At 37.6% G+C, this 20,308-nt stretch overlaps 1 protein-coding gene and 1 non-coding gene across 2 annotated transcripts in view; both read right to left on the bottom strand.

Moving 5' to 3' along the window:
• UTRN (utrophin) overlaps positions 1-20,308 on the bottom strand; it is a 488,613-nt gene that overhangs the window by 109,743 nt on the left and 358,562 nt on the right.
• Positions 11,075-11,181, bottom strand: LOC119869876. Its single transcript, XR_005354871.1, has one exon. It is a non-coding gene; the product is annotated as a U6 spliceosomal RNA (small nuclear RNA).

The raw sequence follows: 20,308 nt of genomic DNA, 5'->3' as shown, positions 1-20,308 counted from the left end.
ATTTAAATTTAAATTATTGTGTTGTTACAGCAAGAAGCTCCAGATTACTGAAAATACTCCAATATTTACTTCCAAAACCACCTGGAAATATAAAATAATGATAGCAAAGAGCATGTTGCTTAAAAGACAGCAGTGAAAAACAGTGGGTAATGCAGCAGATTTACATAAAATTTAGTGATCCAGAGTATGTATTTCCTCCAAACCCAAATCTAACCAGTAAATGTGGGAGAAGTAAAGATTCTTCAATTAATGTGCAAGAGCTATGCTAGATTTCTTCTTTTTGAAAGTGACGTCCCAGACATGAACCTATTTAATGCAAGTTTCTAAAAGGAAACTGAAGGAACCAGAAGAATACTTCCCCCATCTTATTGATCAAATCGGATAAGGATGCACAGGCACAAAAGGGAAACCAGGAAACACCAACTGGGTGATGATGGGGATGGAAATTAAAAACTGAGAGAAGACAGAACATAAAGGAATGTGACTCAGTGAACAGAGCACAGAAACAGTCCTGGCCCTCTGGAAACATACAATGATTATGGGGCCTATATGTCACAGAGGGTGAATCCTGATCTCACGGTGGAGAGAGAAGATCATATGATCCATACGATTTAGGTGTACAGTAGCGCCCACCTGTAAGTTCTGGATTATTATTAGTCCACAATACGTGCACTGGCTACAGATCTGGGAAGGGGAAACAGTACAGGAGAGATTTGCATTAAAACTATTTTTAGAATTTCAAACATCCAAATGGAAATATATATTTGCCTAAAGAAAGGATACTTGGGAAAACTAGTCAGTCAACTTCCTTGATGACTGGAATTGTGCCAATTTAACACAGATGCTCTCATGAAGGGAGATTTCACTGGCTGGTTGTGGACTCTGCCTGGAAGGCAATTTCCCTAGATAATCTACATGGCATATTCCTCATCCCAAGAGGCCTTCTCTATGAGGCCCACCCAACCATGCTATTTAGTGTAGAATTCCACCTCTCCCACTCGTTACATTTCCCATCACCTTCTACTAGGCAAACTAGGTCTTTCGTTATTATGGTTATTGTTTATCATCTGTTTCCCACAGATAAAATATAAGTTCCACAAGGCCAAGGATACCTTCTATTTTTTTGTTTGCCTTTTTTTTTTTTTTTCCACTGTGGTAAACAAGGCACCCACAGCAGTGCTTTAGGACCTAGTAGAGCTAGGGGGCTCAGAAACGCTTCCTGGTGGAAGTGGTGTCTAAACGGAGTCTCATAGAGAGAGAAGAGTACTTCCAAAAGAAGAAACAAAGCACGAGCAGAAGAACAAGGGAATATGGTAGTGTGTGCACTTAGGGAATTACAAACATTAAGTGCTGAAGAGCCGAGCAGATAGCAGGTCACAAAAACCACTGTATGAGGTCCTAATTAAGCATCTGAAGCAACCAATAACAGACAGTGGGAAACCACTAACTAGCCGGACAAGGTAGTAGGGGGCCATGACTGTCAAATTTACATTTCTGGTTTTTTTACAGTATCATTGTTGGGGCTCCCAGATGCATGAAAAACAAATCTTGATTCTGAGAATGCCCACAGGACTGGAGAATCCATTTTCTTTCCTAACATTAAACTTCAGCACTTTTTTAAAACAATCTCTTTGCATAGGGCGTTGGCAGGGGAATGTCTCATGTACTCCTTTGATATGCCAAGGGAGGGAAATAGAAGAGGCAAGTGTGGGCAGGTGGGAACCACGCCAAGCAAGCCCCACAAAAATGTGGGGCTCGAGTCCTATGTGCCAACTCACCACCCAAATATCTTAGGGAAGAACATACATTTAATAATACCTGTTCATATATTTTGCAAATTTAATTTTATTATTCAATTTGTCCTATTTCAATTACATTTAAATGCACATCAGAAATGGGTTTAACTTTCAACAGTATTATATATAATCATTTCACTACCTTTTACCTCTCAATTAGACATAAAAGAAAGTCAGAATTTCCTAACCACCTGGTGAACATTAATGATAAGATAATTAGACTCCGACAGGGCTGTTTTGTATACAGAGCTACAAAGTGGCATTCAGCTGCAGGTTCTAAAATCACATGACATATATAGAGTGCCTTAAGTGAGTATAACATAATCTAATAGGAATTTTTCTATTTTAATGACTTTATATTTTCATTCAAAACAATTCTGTTCTCAGGCAATAATGAGTATTGGCAAAGATGTGAAGAAATTGGGACCCTTATATACAGCTGGTAGAATGATAATGGTGCAGCCACTTTGGAAAGCAATTTGGCGGTTTCTTAAAATGTTAAATATAAAATCACCATATAACCCAGCAATTCTACTTTTGGGTACATACCCAAGAGAAATGAAAGTATATGTCTATATAAAGACTTATACATGAATATTCATAGCAATATTATTCATAGTCTCCAAAATGTGTACACAACCCAAACATTAACTGGTGAACAGATAAATAAAATGTTGTATATCCATATAATGAAAATCTTATTCAGCAATAAAAATGAATGGATGAATCCATGACACAACACGGATGAACTTTGAAAACGTTATGCTAAGTGAAAGAAGCCAGACACAGAAGCCCATTACTGTGAAATGTCCAAAGAGGCTAAGTGTATAAAGACATGTGGTAGAAGAGTGGTTGCTTAGGGCTGGATGTTTGGGGGAAAAATGGTGGAGTGACAGTTCATGGATGTGGGGTCTCCTTTTGGGATAATGCTCTAAATCTAGATAGTGATGATGGTTGTACAATTCTGTAAACGTACTAACAACTGCTGAACTGGTCACTTGAATTTTATACTGTGTGAATAGTATCTCAATAAAGTTATGAAAATAATAATTGTTCTTTCTCCCAAAAAAGTTCTCTAGATAATCTGTTTATTTCTAACCTCTATCCCCACCAATCTGCAAAGAAGTAGCTCATTCTATATGTTCAGTATGTTCCCATCTCAGAGTTTCCAGAGCACTTTCTATTTCTCTAGCACAGCTCATCCTGATATATTGTGACCATGCATCTGTCCTCTCCATTATATTGTCAGTTCTAGGATAAGGCTCACATCTTAATCATTCAAAATTCTCTTCAGTGTTTGCCTACACACATATAGAAAGTACTCAATAAATGCTTAGGAATAAGGAATGAAACAAGGAATGCTTTCAGATTAAATACTAGGTAGGATTCCAAAATATGGTGAAGCAAAATAAAACAAAGTCTCCCACATGTGATTAACCTAAATTAGATATCCTAAATTACTGGAGTCCAGTTAGCTCTGGATTATTTAAACTATATACTTTGCAAATGTTTAGTAAATATTTTTTGAGGCACAGTTAGATTTTCCTATCATCTAATTGTCAGAAGTATTTTTTAAAAGATTTTATTTTTAGAAATCTCTACATCTACATGGGGCTTAAATGTACAACCCAGAGACCAAGAGTCACATGCTCCACTGACTGAGCCAGCCAAGCACCCCTTCCTATCTTCTAATTATCAGCTAGTAAATACTAAGCATTTTACTTTATTATTGATTATCATTTAACTAATAGCAAAAGTCTTTTTTTCTCCCTAGATAAACAAGTAACAGATTTCAGTGAAAGGGGTGGTATGGGCTCACTCCATAATCCTGAGGTAACTGCATAGAACATAGTTTCAAAACTATTGTAGTCATTAGACTGAAGGCTGAATCTGTTATTACTATTGTGTATCAAATCCATTTGAAACATACTGGCTTAGGGGATCCCGGTGTGGCTCAGTGGTTTTAGCCCCTGCCTTTGGCCCAGTACATGATCCTGGAGTCCCAGGATTGGGTCCCGCATCGGGCTCTCTAGTAGAGCCTGCTTCTCCCCCTGCCTATGCCTCTGCTTCTCTCTCTCTCTGTGTGTGTCTCTGATGAATAAATGGATCAGATCTTAAAAAAAAAAAGAAAAGAAAAGAAAAGAAAGAAAAGAAAAGAAAGAAAAGAAGAAAAGAAAAGAAAAGAAAAGAAAAAAGAAAAAAGAAAAGAAAAGAAAAGAAGAAAAGAAAAGAAAAAAGAAAGAGAAGAGAAGAAAAGAAGAAAAGAAAAGAAAGAGAAGAAAAGAAAGAAAGAAAGAAAAGAAAGAAGAAAAGAAAAGAAAAGAAACGAAACTTCAGCTCAGGGCATGATCCTGGGGTCCAGGGATCGAGTCCTGCATTGGGCTCCCCTCACAGAGCCTGCTTCTCCCTCTGCCTATGTCTCTGCCTCTCTGTGTCTCTCATGAATAATAATAATGATGATGATAAAAATAATAAAATAATGCATTGGCTTAGAAGAATGACGATTTATTTTTTTTTATTTTTTATTTTTTTAATTTATTTTTTATTGGTGTTCAATTTACTAACATACAGAATAACCCCCAGTGCCCGTCACCCATTCACTCCCACCCCCCGCCCTCCTCCCCTTCCACCACCCCTAGTTCGTTTCCCAGAGTTAGCAGTCTTTACGTTCTGTCTCCCTTTCTGATATTTCCCACACATTTCTTCTCCCTTCCCTTTTATTCCCTTTCACTATTATTTATATTCCCCAAATGAATGAGAACATATAATGTTTGTCCTTCACCGACTGACTTACTTCACTCAGCAGAATGACGATTTATTATTCAAGATTCTTTGGATTGGCAATTTGATCAGCTCCTCTGCTGGTGCCACCAAAGGTTACTCCTACAGCTATAGTCATCTACCCTTTAACTAGGATTGCAAATCCAACATGGGCTCATTCACATGTCTAGAAATTATTATAGGCTCCTGGCTGGAATACCTCAGCAGTTTCCCTGCATAGGGTCTCTAAATGCCCTGTAGGCTAGAATGGGCTCCTTAGAAGCCTGGTAATTAGTGTTTCCGAAGAGTAGAGTGAAAGCTACAAGATATCTTAAGACATAGGCTCTAGAACTTATCCAATAGAACTTTCTGCAATGATTAAAAATGTTTTAAAACCATGCTGTCTAGAATGGTAACCACTTGTTGCTTGCAACTATTTGGTACTTGGGGACACCTGGGTGGCTCAGTGGTTGAGCGTCTGCCTTCGGCTCAGGATGTGATCCTGGGGTCCTGGGATTGAGTCTCACGTCGGGCTCCCTGCATGGAGCCTGCTTCTCCCTCTGCCTATGTCTCTGCCGCTCTTTCTCTGCGTCTCTCATGAATAAATAAATAAAATCTTAAAAAAAAACTATTTGGTACTTGAAATATGACTAATTTAACTGAAGGACCAGATTTTAAATTTTATCTAATTGTAATTGTTTTAATTCAAATATAAGTGGTCACATACAGCTAAGGGTTACCAACATCACACAGTACAGCTCTGGAATCTGCACTTAGGCCACATTCTATTATTTAAAGCAAGTCACGAGGCTCAGCACAGATTCAAGAGAATGGAGAAGTACAATGCGTTGCTTGGTGAGGAGAACAGCAATGATCCTCAGCATAGGGCCTGAGATCTAGAGAATCACGATTCATTATTTTAAGAATCAATCACAGGATAAAGAGGACAGAGAGGGCTGGGGGAGGCACAGGGACTGGTAATATTTTATATAAGTAGTCATGGAAGGCATCTCAAAGACAGTCCCAGATATCAGTGGTGATATCTGGAGAGCTGAAGGAAGTGGGGAAGTCACCATGAGAATATCTGGCAAAAGAATTCCAGGCAGGGGAACAGCAAATACAAAAGTCCTGAGGGAAGTGCTTGCCTGGCTCAGCAGGCTGGCACTGTCAGAGCTGGGTAAACAAAGGATGAGGGTGGCTGCTTCTGTAAAAATGTTTCGAATCATGAATGTTAGAAGGAAATAAATCTTTCTAGCTGATAGGAAAGGCACCTAGTAACTACATCCTTCTTTATACAACAGACATCTAGCTACCTTACTGACTCAAGGCCTGGCCATTGACCTATGAAAGCCCTGTGTGACAACCTGAGCACAAAGCTTATGCATTTTCCATTCTAATAGTCCAAAGACTTCAATTCCCCTTCCAGGCAAGCACATGTGAAATCAAGCTCCAGCCTGTAGCAGTAGACCAGATCAGTTATAAGAAGGAAGAGATATAAAATAATTTCAAAAACTGAAACTGTATTTTAAAAGTTGTATGCTCTGAAATTTTTAATATAAGGAAATATGGTATCAGATACCTCAGAAGTCAGGAATAATAATAAATGGAGAGCAAAATGATTGTCCCATGGCCGTAAGAAAATGTTCTACTCCTTTCCCACCCTAAGGTGGCATAAGAGTATATGATAGGATTTTTCAACAAAGATTTCCACCAAAATAAAAAATTTAAGACATATTAAATTCATATAATCTGAAGGAAATATGCCAGCACAAAGGGCACAGTAATTAATAAGCCAATATTCCAATCAGAGAAATACAGAGAAGATGGTGGGAGGTGGATGGGGCACAAGCAACCCTTCCAAAAATACATGAGCTGTGTGTTGTAAAGGAAACTGAAATTAGATTAAAGGTAATTAAGAGAAAAGCAATTAAAGGAAACAGAATACACAGGTAAAGTCATCCAGTCTGTCCTTCTTTTCCCTGTTAAGCAGCTTCTGCATGCTCATTTAAACTAAAGGAAGCCCTGGAATGTCAGATTAATGAAGACCAGATTTGAATATTAGAACTCAACTAGTAAAATCTCAGTGTTTGCATTCCCAACAGAATTTCCCCAAGCCCCAAACCCCACTGAGCAGAGGCCACCTTTCCGGTCACTTCTCTGTCCTCTTTCAAACTCAAGCTACTGTTTGGCAGCAAAGTCGTATGAGTGTCAGGCAGCAGAGTCTATTGCTCCTTATTCAACTTTAAATGCCTAAAGAGAGATCCTCAATGATCCTCCTGTAATGTCTAGGAACACTTTTCCCCACTTGCTCTAATTGGGAAGGAGAGGGGATTAAAGGATAAGAAGGTACAGATCTTCCTTCACTGCCGATGGGGTTAAGACCCGATAAGCCCACTGTAAGCTGAAAATATCCTAAGTCAAGAATGTACTGAATATACCTAACTTACCAAACATCACAGGTTAGCTTAGCCTACCTTAAATGTGCTCAGAACACTTACATGAGCCTACCCCTGGGCAAAATCATCTTTAAAAAGCCTATTTTCAAATAAAGTTGGATAGTGCATGAAACTTCTTAAATTGCTGTGCTGAAAGTGGAAAAGCAGAACAGTTGCATGGAGACGGAATGGTTGTCAATAGGATCAGTCCTTGACCCTTGTGACTGTGTGGGGGTCTGGGATCTGAGGCTGCTGCTGCCCAGCATTATGAGAGAGGACATCCTGCATGACACTTGCCCAGGAAAAGATCCAAATTCGAAATTAGGAAGGACGGTTTCTACTGAATTCCTATGGCTTTGGCACCATCATAAAGTTGAAAAATTGCAAGTCTACCACCATTACATCAGGGACTGTTTGCATAAAGAAGTGACTGGGGTGGCTTGAGTCTGAAAGTCTCTCAAGTCAATCAGCTGTCATTTTCATCAGAAACATGGCACTTGCTCACTGGAGTGGCTGGGCTGCTGCCAAGCAAAGGGCAGTAATATCAGTTACTCATGGAGCAGTGACATGGGCAGTATCTTGCAAATCACTTGATATGAAAATAAGATCTGAGGAAACCTGGAGGGAGGAGAGGAATTGCCTGGTATTCCCTTCGGTCCTAACCTGGCAATCTGTCCCACTGCGCTGAGACAAGCAGAGATGCACACATGTGAGTGTGAACTAAATCCTGGTGTCATCCCCTTTTCTGTAAGTAACAACTGTCTCCCCTTTCTTTAACCTAAAGCCATCATCCAAACTGTCTGTATATTACATGCCTCAATTCACTGAGATGCACTTTTCCTAAAATTTTCTAGACCATAATATTAAAATTATAGATAAAACAGATCCTTTGGCTTATTTGCTTAAAACCCTCCAATGGCTTCCTGTTGTACTTAGAGCAAATTCTAAACTTCATATCAGATCTGGGCCTTCTCTGCTCTCCAACTTCAACTACTAAATCCCCTAATTTCCAGTCTCAAAGTCTTTGTTTCTATTCCTAGAATATGCCAAGTGTTCACTCCTCATGTCCTGTGTAATCCTGAAAGTATTTGCTTCGAATCTTCAAAGGCTCCTTCTCATTATTTAGATCTCAGCAACCAGTACATCTATTGGATAAATAAATGAAAAAATGGGTAAACTGACTTGAAAGAAAATGTAGGAATCAAGGAAGGTGAACTCCTGAGAAATGAGAGTAGCTCTTACGAAGCTCGTCTGCAAAGAAAGCAGCACAGAATAACCAACTCTGAGCAGCAGAGGAGGGAAGGAGCCATCTCCTGTACCCTTCATAGAAAAAGTTATTTCTTGACACAAGACCTGTGTACTTTCTTAGCAATATCACTGACCCTTATTGGTCAAAGTCAAAGAGATTCACAAGGGTTGTCCCTCCTGACCCTTCAAGAACCCAGCACCGTTATCACCCTCTCCATTAATATAAATATCACCTGGTTCTCCAGAAGAGCCAGCCCTCTCGCCTCTGAGAACTGTCCAGATCTTGGCATCTGCTTTGCTGAATCATTTACCACACATACTATCCTGCTTTCTTTGCAGACCTGATTCCTACACCACCTGAGCCATCTATGAAGGCACATACCTATGCCACAGAGGATAGGTAGGAACTCAATGAATTTATGTATGAGAGAATAAGGAGATGTTTAAAAAACCTATTCTGTGGTATAATAAAATCAGAGATTTGAAGCTAAGGTTGTGTGACAGTCCAGTACACACCATGAAGGCACATCTTTACCCACCACCAGCCCTTGGGTTTATCCCAAAGCTTCTCTGCATGTTTATAACAAGATCTCCCATCCTACTAACTCCACAGGTGAAAGAGTGGATCTGAACATATCTCAAAACGGTTTAGTGTTCTAGAGTATCTAGTTACTATTAAAATGATGCTAACCTGAAGTCTTACCAACATTCTCCCCTCTTTTCCAGGACAGAATTCTTCCCTCAGCCTCTATTCACCATTACTTGTGGAAGAAAGTTCTAGCTGTTTTATCTATAGCTTTCGATGACCAATACCAGTCTCCATCCCTCCATTAGCAGGAACAACTACATTTAACTCTTTTAAGGGATAAATTATTTAATTTTAAGAAAACTGGAATCATATGATCCTCCAAAATTAAGCAAAAATATTCGGAAAGTATAAAACTGGGTTGCAAGCTTCTTCTGTCACTTTAGATTTTTAGAAAACAAACATATAAATGTAATGTCTTTTTGTAAACCAATTTGTTCCAGACTAAAACAGCAAGGTAAAGCTCTGTGATGGCAAAAATGATTATCCAGGTTATATCACATACACTCATTTGATATAAATACCAAATTTCTTCAACTGATCATCCCAACAATGTGTATCTTTACCCCAATCTTTCCAGGTACAACAAAATCAAACACATCCAACCAATTATCTCCCTTCTCTTTGAGAGAAAATCAGAGTTGGACATCTGACATCTTAAAACTGCTTTCTAAATTCCCATCTTGGCATGGAGCACCAGCATTTTAATGTTAACAATACAAGATTCAAGGAAAGGGGGGAAAAACTAAGAAATCGCAAGCAAGGGTGCAGTGAAACTTCACTTTCATACATTGCTAGAGGCGGAAAATTGGTTCAATCACTTGGGAAAGTAGGTTGGCAATATATCAAGAGTCATTATTATGTTCATATTGTGTGAAACAAGAATTTCACCTTTGAGAGTACGTCCTAGGAAAATGTGCCAGAAAAAGCTACAAACACAAAAGTTTTCATTATAAAGTTATTTATGACCAAAAAATTTTGAAAGCAATTTAAATATCTAACACCTGGAAAATATTTAGGATCACTACAGTACAGCTACACTAGGGACCATTATGTAACCTTGAAAAATTACTGTGATAATGACTACAAAGCTACATGAAGGAATAGATAGGACATATATCTAAGTTAAAAAAAAAAAGACAAGATAAAACTAAATACCCTCTTAGAACTCTGTGAAAGATAAATATGCAAAAAGGAAATATTCATGCAAAATGAAAATGGTCATGTTACAGTGGTAAACTTAAGGCCACATTTTGTTCTTGCTTTTATAAAATCTATAATGATATTATGTTCATAATTTAAAATTATACTTTTAAGAAAGGAATACAAAATGGAACCTAGCTCATTTATCATTGAACAAATAATTACTTTTATTTTTGGTTTTTTATTGAAATATAATTGACATAAAATATTCTATTAGTACAGGTATATCATAGTGATTTGATATTTTTATACATTACGAAATGATCCCCACAATAAGTCTACTTACCATGTATCATCATATAAAGCTATTACCATATTATTGACTATAATCCTTATGTTGTACATTATATACTCATGACTTAATTTCATAACACTGAGCTTGTGCCTCTTAATCCCCTTTACCTATTTCACTCATCCACCACCGCCTTCACACTCTGGTAACAGATTATTTACTGTATCTATGAGTCTATTTCTGTTTTTTTTTTTTTATTCATTTATTTTGACTTTTAGACTTCACAGGTAAGTGAGATCATACAGTATTTGTCTTTCTCTGTCTCATTTCACTTAGCATATAATACCCTCTTGGTCCATTCATGTTGTCACAAATAGCAATATTTAATTTGTTTTTTTATGGGTGAGTGATATTCCAACGAATATATACCACATCTTCTTCATCTATTAATGGACACTTAGGTTGCTTCCATATCTTGGCTATTGTAAATAAATACAGGCATGCATATATGTCTTCAAACTGATGTTTTCTTTTTTTTTTTTTTTAAAGATTTTATTTATTTATTCATGAGAGAGAGAGAGAGAGAGAGAGAGAGAGAGAGACAGATACACAGGCAGAGGGAGAAGCAGGCTCTTCACAGGGAGCCCAACATGGGACTCGATCCCGGGACTCCAGGATCACACCCTGGGCGGAAGGCAGGCGCTAAACCCCTGACACCCAGGGATCCCCTAAACTGATGTTTTCAATGTCTTCAGATAATTTTCCAGAAGTAGAATTGCTGGATCATACAGTGGTTCTACTTCTAATTTTTTGAAAAAATATGGAATGTTTCATGAATTTACATGTCTTCCTTGCATGAAGGCTTTGCCAATCTTCTGTGTATCATTCCCATTTTAGTATAGGTACTGCCCAAGCCAGCACAAATTACTACTTTTAAAGAATGGCATTATTAATAATTACAAAGGTATTTTAGAAGCATAGTTTTGTATCTATGACAACCATAAAACTTTCCCATTATGTTTTACTTCATAACCTCTCTGAAGCTAGACTTCTTTTAAACATGTAATACATGACAACAGAGTTACTGAATGGGGCATTCCCTATGTTATCGGTACTGCCTATGTCTATGAGGAATCTTAATCCATCCCACTTTCAGGAAGTCAAATTTCCACATGAGAGAGAACCCAGCAACATTCAGTACATAAGGATAAAATAACATGCTATATTTTAAAGGCTATCTAAACAATTAGAGATATGTCAATTCTTTCTCCCTTATATAAAAATCTTTCCAATTTCTGATCTGAATAATTTAGGTAGTAAAACAGAAAGAAGGTAGCCTCTTACCTGGCTATAATATTAAACCATAAAGTATAATGGTGTTGATTAATTTTCTTACAAGTATGCATATAATTGAAATTATCTCTAGCTCTTGAGGAAATACTGTTACTTACATTTCTGTCAGCTAATCTTTATTAAAGATTCGGCTATTTAAAATAGAAATATTTTTAAAAAGGGAATATTCTTTTGAACACGAATAAGTAAAAAAGGATTACAGAGAGATAAAGAGAAAAAAAGGAACACTCATACCAAAGGACATGTTATCTTTGGATATATTCCATTCATTTAACATTCAACAAATACAGATTATCTAACATGTCAGATGTAGACAAAGAGACACAGAAAATAAGTAAGTAATTGTGTTAGAGGATGATAAATGTTATGAAAAAAGAAAAAAGCAGAACAGGGTAACAGAGATTAGGGGCACTGGGAAGGGGGTTGTGATTGGTGCAAAGAAGTCTGGGAGGCTTCACTGAGGAGGTGCTACAGAACAAACATTTGAAAATAGTGGAGTTAACCATTTGGATGCCAGGGAAAGAGCATTCTAGGTAAAAAAGACAACACGGTGATGTAATAAAGTTACAGCTAGGGGCCAGTGTGGTTAAAACCAGACTTTAAAGAGAGAATAGAAAGAATGAGGTGAGCAAGGTGTGAGTGGGAAATAGGGCACATCATGTTGGGTCTTGCGGACCATTCTGAGAATGGTGGCTTTTATTCTGAATTAAATAGAAAACCACTGTAGGATTTTGATTCATTGGAATAAGAACACTCTAGCCACTGTAGTAAGAATAAGAGATTGATCACTGTAGCTCCTAAGAGTTGGTAAAAGGTAACCAGATTCTGATTATATATTTTGAACATGGAACCAACAAGATTTTCTAACAAATGGAATATGAGAGAAAGATGGGATTGAAGGTGATTATTATTTTCTATATAAGCAACCAGAATAGATTTTTTTCCTCTGAAATGGGAGGAAAGTAGGTAGAATGATTTTGAGTAGCAAGTTCAAAAAATTCAGTTTAGACATACTAAGTTTAAGATGTCTCTTAGATACCCAATAGAGATGATCTGTAAAAAGATGTAAATTTGGCAGTGATTGGCATATAGATGGCATATAAAACCAAGGGACCTGATGAGTTCAGGAAGGAATGGGTATGGAGTAGTTGGAATCTCCTGATCCCTGGTGCATCCCAATTTTAGGAGGCTGAGGAAACAAGAAAGGGCCAGCAAAGAAGGGTGAGAAGGAACTACCAGTGAGGTGAGAAGAAAATCAGCACAGAGTGGTATCCTAAGAGTCAAGGAAAGAGGTCAAACAGAGCAACGGTTAGTAAGCTGACAGGAGAGGAAAGTTTGAGAATAGACCCCTGGTTATACTCCACTGACACTAACATATGGAGACAGTATAAGGTATAATGAGGAGCATATATGTGAGAGCAAAGGCTCAGGATGGCTTACTTGAGAAAGAGAATGCTTGAAATAAGTTTTAAGAGCTTTCATTACGGTAAAAGTGTCGTTTTATGTATGTCAAAACTTAAATGTTTTTCTTAATGCCAGCAGGTCTGACTATGTCATTCATGGAGCTCTTTCTTCAAATATTACTAAGAATTTCAAGATGGCAGCAGTAGAGCATTAAACCAAGTGCAGGGCCCTTCTAAGAGTGGACCTCATGTGACTGTAATTGCATGGGACACACACCCATGAAGCTGGCCCCAGAGGCAAAGCATCTCAACTATAACAAATACATGTACTGCTGGTACAGCAGGCTTCCCTAGCTTCTGGTTTCAAAAAAACATTTAACTACTTATCGGAGAATATAAGCAGAAAAAAATAAATGATACAAACGTAAGGAGAATCTGTTAGAATGTAATTTACTTTTTTTTCCCAACTTGCTTTCAAAGCTAAATCAGCATATATGGATCTGAAGTCATTATAGTATGACAGCAAAAAAGGGCAGAAGAGTCATTAAATTTGATAGCACTAATAAAACTACATGAGAAAAGGGAGAGAAAACAGGCTTACTTTTCATTAGTATGCCGACAAAATAAAAAAAACCCCTCCTTCATAGAGCTTTAAAAGTTTTGGTTAACGTTCCTAAATGAACATTTAATATATAAATTCATTTTGGTTCCACCCCATTGACATAAAAAGTGATGCCTGAGTCAGAACACCAAGTATGAATGTGAAAACTACGGCAGGAATCCTCCAGCTTCTCACAGTAATAAAAGAGTATTCTTCCTTAAGCTTCTCAAAATATACGCACACACAAATGTATTCCTCACTAGGCAAACATAGGCAATATCTACTCTTACCAGGCACCATATAGGGTGAACTTGTATTTTTTTTCTCTTTCAAGTATAACTGAAAAGGGAGGCAAGCAACACCTCTTGTTCTATTGAATACACCAAGTCATACCATGACTGCTTTGGAGTATTTTCCCTCCAGGAGTTTGGATAACATTCTTTAGTGAATTCTTATTCTGAGATCTCTTTTTAGCTCAAAGGCTACTCTCTCCTGTGAAGCCTTACCCAATCTTCCCAAGCACAGATAATCATGATTCATCTGTGCCTCCCTGGCTGTGTGCTCCTGTTCACATTACTGTGCTTTTGGTACCGAATGCGGTTAACTTTTTTCAGGCCTGTCCCTGCTGCCAGATGGTGAAATCTGTGACAGCAAAATGAGTCTTCTGAAGTGATACATGCCCAGTGCCTAACAAAGTATGGGAAAATAGCAGGAACATAGAAGTTTGTTGAATGGATACATAAATTGTCAGATAAATGAAACTGGGCTAAACATATCTAGAGGCAGTTCATTGGAAATGGGCTATTATATTAACAGGGGGTGGACTGTAACTGCTTAGTTTCCCATACCTCTACTTCCTGCTACATTTGCTGTCCACTCTCAATTTCACCACTAGACAATGCCAGCTATTAGGCTATCTTACCTGTCCCTCTAAACTTGGATATTCCATTGCCCTTTGGGGTAAAGTCTCAATGACAGCCAGCAGGCATAGGAGATAAATCAACTGCAGACAGCTAAATGGATTACGGCAGTTCGGTGTAGCCTCATTTCCAGAACTGCTGCTTCAGGGATGAATACAAGTAACAGTCCTTGGTGGGCTATGCATTTAATAGGAAGAAAGTCAACAGAGGTGCCAAAGGCTGGAGGGGGAACTTGGAAATTAATTTAATCAATTTTAGAAAAAGGTCAATCTCCCACATTGGGTAACTTCATCACTCAGCAAGACCTTGAAGTTACAGATTTGCAGGTAGAATCTCAGATTACTTTAAGAGGGACAATGATCTTACACATACACAGCCTCAATTTCATGGTGGGGTGTTGCTGATTTAAAGACAATGTTTGAATTTGTTGTGTTAAGAAAACAACTTTGCAAATGTATTTCAGCAAGTCAGTTAAAGACCCAAATGTTCTGACTCTTATATAATGAGATTGTTTTTTAAAGACTTTATTTATTTATTCATGAGAGACAGAGAGAGAGAGGGGGGCAGAGACACACAGGCAGAGGGAGAAGCAGGCTCCATGCAGGGAGCCCGATGTGGGACTGGATTCCGGGTCTCCAGGATCACACCCTGGGCTGTAGGCAGCGCTAAACTGCTGCACCACCGGGGCTGCCCATATAATGAGACTTGAATAGAGAAATTAAATTGAGTTAAGTAACGGATAGAAAGGCCTAAGGGAATGGACCTCAACCTATAAAACATTATACCAGAATTATACACTTTCAATTGTTTTTGGTTTCCTTATTTATTTATTTATTTATTTATTTATTTATTTATTTATTTTTGAATATTTTATTTATTCATTCATGAGAGACCCAGAGAGAGGCAGAGACATGGGCAGAGGGAGAAGCAGGCTCCCTACAGGAAGCCCAATGTGGAACTCGATCCCAGGACCCTGAGATCACGTCCTGAGCCAAAGGCAGACGCTCAACCACTGAGCCATCCAGGTGCCCCTGGTTTCCTTGTCTAAAATCAATCACGCATTCTTTTGGAGAAAGGTGGTTACTGCTCCCTTTATAACTTAGAATTTGCATTGTGTAGAAAATGAAGTGTAGGGTGAGTAGTAAACACTGCGTTTGCAATTTTATCCAATGTTAAAGTATGTGACTGAAATAAACCCACAAATCAATGCTACATGCACTGTAAGTACTTTCTAAGTAATTCTTGATTAAATGATAATCTCACGTTCTTGAAAGTGAAGCTGCATATGAGTGACCTCATTTTCTATAAAACTTTAAAAATGTACAAAAAATATGGGTCATTTGATGGGAAAATTCAACTCTATCCATTTGTTCTAAAAAAATTAAAAACACTCTTTTTTTAAAAAACATGTTTTAAAGTAGCAATATTTTGATATTTGAGGATATTAAATACGTACCCATATAAGAAAAAAAAATAATACGATTGTGTTGTTTACAAACTGATACTGGTAAGATTGGAAAGTGACTAATTTTACAAGTTAATCCTAGATAGTGAGGTGGGGGGATAGGGTTACTTCTGCTGGGCAGTATTACATGGTAAATAGTAGGTATTAATTTGGTTTTATTTAGATAACTCATATAGCCTAGACAATTTTAAACAAAATAAAAATGATCTAAACTGTCAAGACAGACTCACAGCAGTTATGTGAAGAAATATGCAGCACTGTTTACTGTGCACCAGACTCAGTGCCAAATGCTTTACTGTCAGAACCCTTAGACATATTATTAATTTTTATTATTATTTAATGGGTCTGCCTATGCACATATGTTGTTAAGGCACCGAACAAAGTATTTCTTATTGTTGTTGCTGAAAATTTATCAATGTTCTGACTCACTGGTTAAAATATCCAACATATCCAAAGTATAAGCAGAGTATTAATTAAGTATCCAAAATACACTGATGCTATATAATACTGGGTCCTGGGACATTCCTTTTTTATTTTACAGGAGAAAAGAATGCCAATCTGGGAGACACTCATTTCAATGTGTAAGAGAGAAATTTTAAACAGAGCCCGCACTAGGGCTTCCCGCTTGCTCAGCATCCAAGACTCGTACTTTTCCCCAGCAGCATCAACCCTACTATTTTGCTTTTCTGCTCTGTTTCTGGTCTATGGAATGTCTGCTATGTTCTGGAGCCCATCTTTGCCATGCTTGGTTTCCTGGTTTTTTTTTTTTTTTTTGTTACATTTTATCTATAATTGCTAGGTTTTAAGCAGACAAGGTGGTCTGAAGCATGACTTTACAGTACCATTCTAACTAAAAGTCTCAGAGCTGTCCCCTAAACATTTAAATATGTAATATTCCATCTGGATACAGCCACAAGCACAGAGCTTTTATGAATAGAAATTATTAAAATGTGCCACTGAAGTGCAAAGGCTGTGCCTTATTGCCCTTTGTATATTTAACATTGTTTTCAACACATAAGGCATTCGGTGAATAGTGTAGGTGGGTGGGAAAGTGATTAGCACTGCCATTTTTGAAGAATGGTTATATAAAAGCATCACTAAATCACTGATGCACATATAAAGATCTAGAATATAGAAATATAGATAGGAACCAGAAGACTTTGAGAGTATGTAAGTTCCCATAAGCCAACCTCCAAGTATCCAAGGTGACTGACTGCACACATAAATCTGAGATACCAGGGTCTCTAACCATAGTCATTTGTGACCATGAAAGCAGACTGGACTCAGGATAAGGTCATGCAAATGCAAATGTAAGATCATATATATATTTTTTTTTTTACTTAGAGATTATGGTAACATTCAAATATTGCTTTTTTAAAGATTTTATTTATTTATTCATGAGAGACAGACAGAGAGAGAGAGAGAAAGAGAGAGAGAGAGAGAACAGAGACACAAGCAGAGGGAGAAGCAGGCTCCATGCAGGGAGCCTAACATGGGACTCGATCCCGGGTCTCCAGGATCAGGTCCTGGGCTAAAGGCAGTGCTAAACCGCTGAGCCACCTGAGCTGCCCCTCAAATATTGCTTTTAAAGGTAGTTAGATTCATAGTTAAACATTTATCATTTGCCTATAAACCTTTGATAAGTTAATAAGAGTAGTGCATACAGACACATCTCATGAGCTTGGCCTTTCCATGATAAGCTGTTTTCTTTATTAAGAACAAGATATAAATTATCTTGCAGTCCCTAGACTTCATATCTTATCCTATATAAATTCTCAAAAATGTCATTTCAATGACTTCATCCCATTTCCTGAGTAGTCTAAATTATCTCTGAAGCCACCAGTAGGCTAAAATAATAAGTGTAAGTTATGACATCAAAACTTATGGTTGCCCAAACATCATGAATCTGAGAAAAAATTTAAAATTTGGACATTTTGAACAACTAAATGAAAAATACACTAGAAAATATAAGTCCTAGTTCAAAGAAGAACTCTAACAGCCATTGCTTATTGAGCACTTACTGAATTTACTATGCTAAGTGGTTTATACATACTGATGGTCAGAAACAGGACTGAAGAGATGGGACTATCGGCTACAGAGGCTAGATCACAGACCTAGTGATGCAGGAGAGGAGCACTAAAACCATGTCTACCTAAGCCCAGGTGCTAGTTCCCTAACTTTGTATAGGAAGTCCCAGCATAAGGTGCCTCAGAATAGTGGCTAATATGCCATTCTCCAGAGGGGAAGAGCCAAAAAAATTTTCACTCAACTTTATAAAGTGCTGAGGATAGAGGTTAGTCAGATTTCTTTTTTTTAATATTTTATTTATTTATTCATGAGAGAGACACACACAAACAGAGGCAGAGAAACAGGCAGAGGAGAAGCAGGTCCATGCTGGCAGCCTGATGTGGGACTCGTTACCAGGACTCCAGGATCATGCCCTGGGCCTAAGGCAGGTGCTAAACTGCTGAGCCACCCAGAGATACCCGGTTCGTCAGATTTCTACTTAGAATTATCTTATTCAAATTCTTAACGTAACTCTTTGACATCAGAGTTTGACATCTCTGGAAGTAGCTTTTAAATTACACGGTGGTCTTCTAGCATACAGTAATCCCCAATCCACCTAAGCTATAGCTTTGGTTTTTTACTTTGTATATGATGTCACTGGAAATTTTAATGTAGAATTTAAGTGCTAATTTGTGTGACATCAGCACAGGTGGTTTTTAATGCATCTTGTGAATGTGTATTCGTTTTGTCCACAACAGAAAGACATGTGGTATTGCTTTTTAAATTGATCTTTAAAAGACTTGAATACAATGACATTCAACACTTGCATTTATGAGATTGTATCTCCTAGAATGGTAAACAAATCAGTGTTAGATTTCTTTGTTTCATTTAAAAAAAAATTCCATCTGGGAATCTCTAGACATTCTAATTTAGTATTATTAGATTATGTCACATTATGTGACATTGTACTGTGTTATTCAAAATAAAGTAATTCAGACAACTATCAGCAAGAAGAGAAAGTCAGAAATCAAATATAAAATCTCATTCTTTCTATAGGGAAATTTCAAGATAACTTGCCTAATATTAGTATCAAGCCATTTAAGGCTTGATTCTAACTATATACTTTAAGTTATAAAGCAAGAGTTCTTTAGAATCAGAGATTTTTTAAAAAAACTTTATTATGACAATTAAAGACCAAATATAGCAAGAAGCTAGAAAAAATACAGTTTATAATATGGACAAAACTAAAAAGCACCTAAATTTAATGCTAAACATACCTATGAAAAAAATTTTTTAAATTATTTTATTCTGTTTAAAGCTACATCATAAGTTATAATTGAAGACAGTTATAGAATCCCTTAAACAGGGGATCCCTGGGTGGCGCAGCAGTTTGGCGCCTGCCTTTGGCTCAGGGCACGATCCTGGAGACCCGGGATCAAATCCCACGTCGGGCTCCCGGTGCATGGAGCCTGCTCCTCCCTCTTCCTGTGTCTCTGCCTCTCTCTCTCTCTCTCTCTCGCTCTCTCTGTGACTATCATAAATAAATAAATAATTAAAAAAAAAAAGAATCCCTTAAACAGAAAAGATCAGATATAAAAGTGTACAAGAACTGACAGCACGCTTGAATTATCACCAAGGGACTGAAGTTGGGGGTTAGAGAAATGGATAGTTAAGCAGATAACCAGAGATTTGGGACAGCAATGTGCAGTTAGTTCACAGCTCAGCCCCACTGCTTGCTGGAAATGATTTCTCATAACACAGGGAAGAAACAGGCATTGTAAGTTTGAGGAAGGGCAGGCACAGGCTCTCTCCTTACTACAAGCTCCATGCAGACAGGGACTGCATTTTTTCTGTGTATCTGTGTCTCTCTGGTGTCCCAGAAACTGTCCGACATGAGGGTAAATGATAAGGATTTGTTGGAAGTGAGAAAGGAAGAGAGGGATGAAAACTCAGATTCCATCAAAACACACCATGGCTCTCATTTTCTTCCACTATTAATAAGGGGATTGGACTAAACTATTTCATGGGCTTCTTTCAATTTTAATCATTCCTAATTCTAATTCTAAATAAGTATTTTTTTCCTGATAAAAAGAATCTGAAGGCAGGGGGATAAGACATCTCTAGGGACACAGGAAAGAAAAAGCTGCCCTGAAACACTGTAACCACATGTACATCCAAAAGGATTTTAAATTTAAGGAAAGATTAGAGACAAAATACAGAATTATAGTTAAGTTAGAACATTGGCAAGTCGGAGATTCAACTACAGTTAGACTACTCAATGATTATGATTGGCAAAGTT

This window comes from Canis lupus, chromosome 1, assembly GCF_011100685.1.
Source record: "Canis lupus familiaris isolate Mischka breed German Shepherd chromosome 1, alternate assembly UU_Cfam_GSD_1.0, whole genome shotgun sequence".
Classification (NCBI taxonomy): Eukaryota; Metazoa; Chordata; class Mammalia; order Carnivora; family Canidae; genus Canis; species Canis lupus.
Note: the sequence above shows the minus strand (reverse complement) of the source record. Positions and strands in the feature narration are given on the sequence as shown.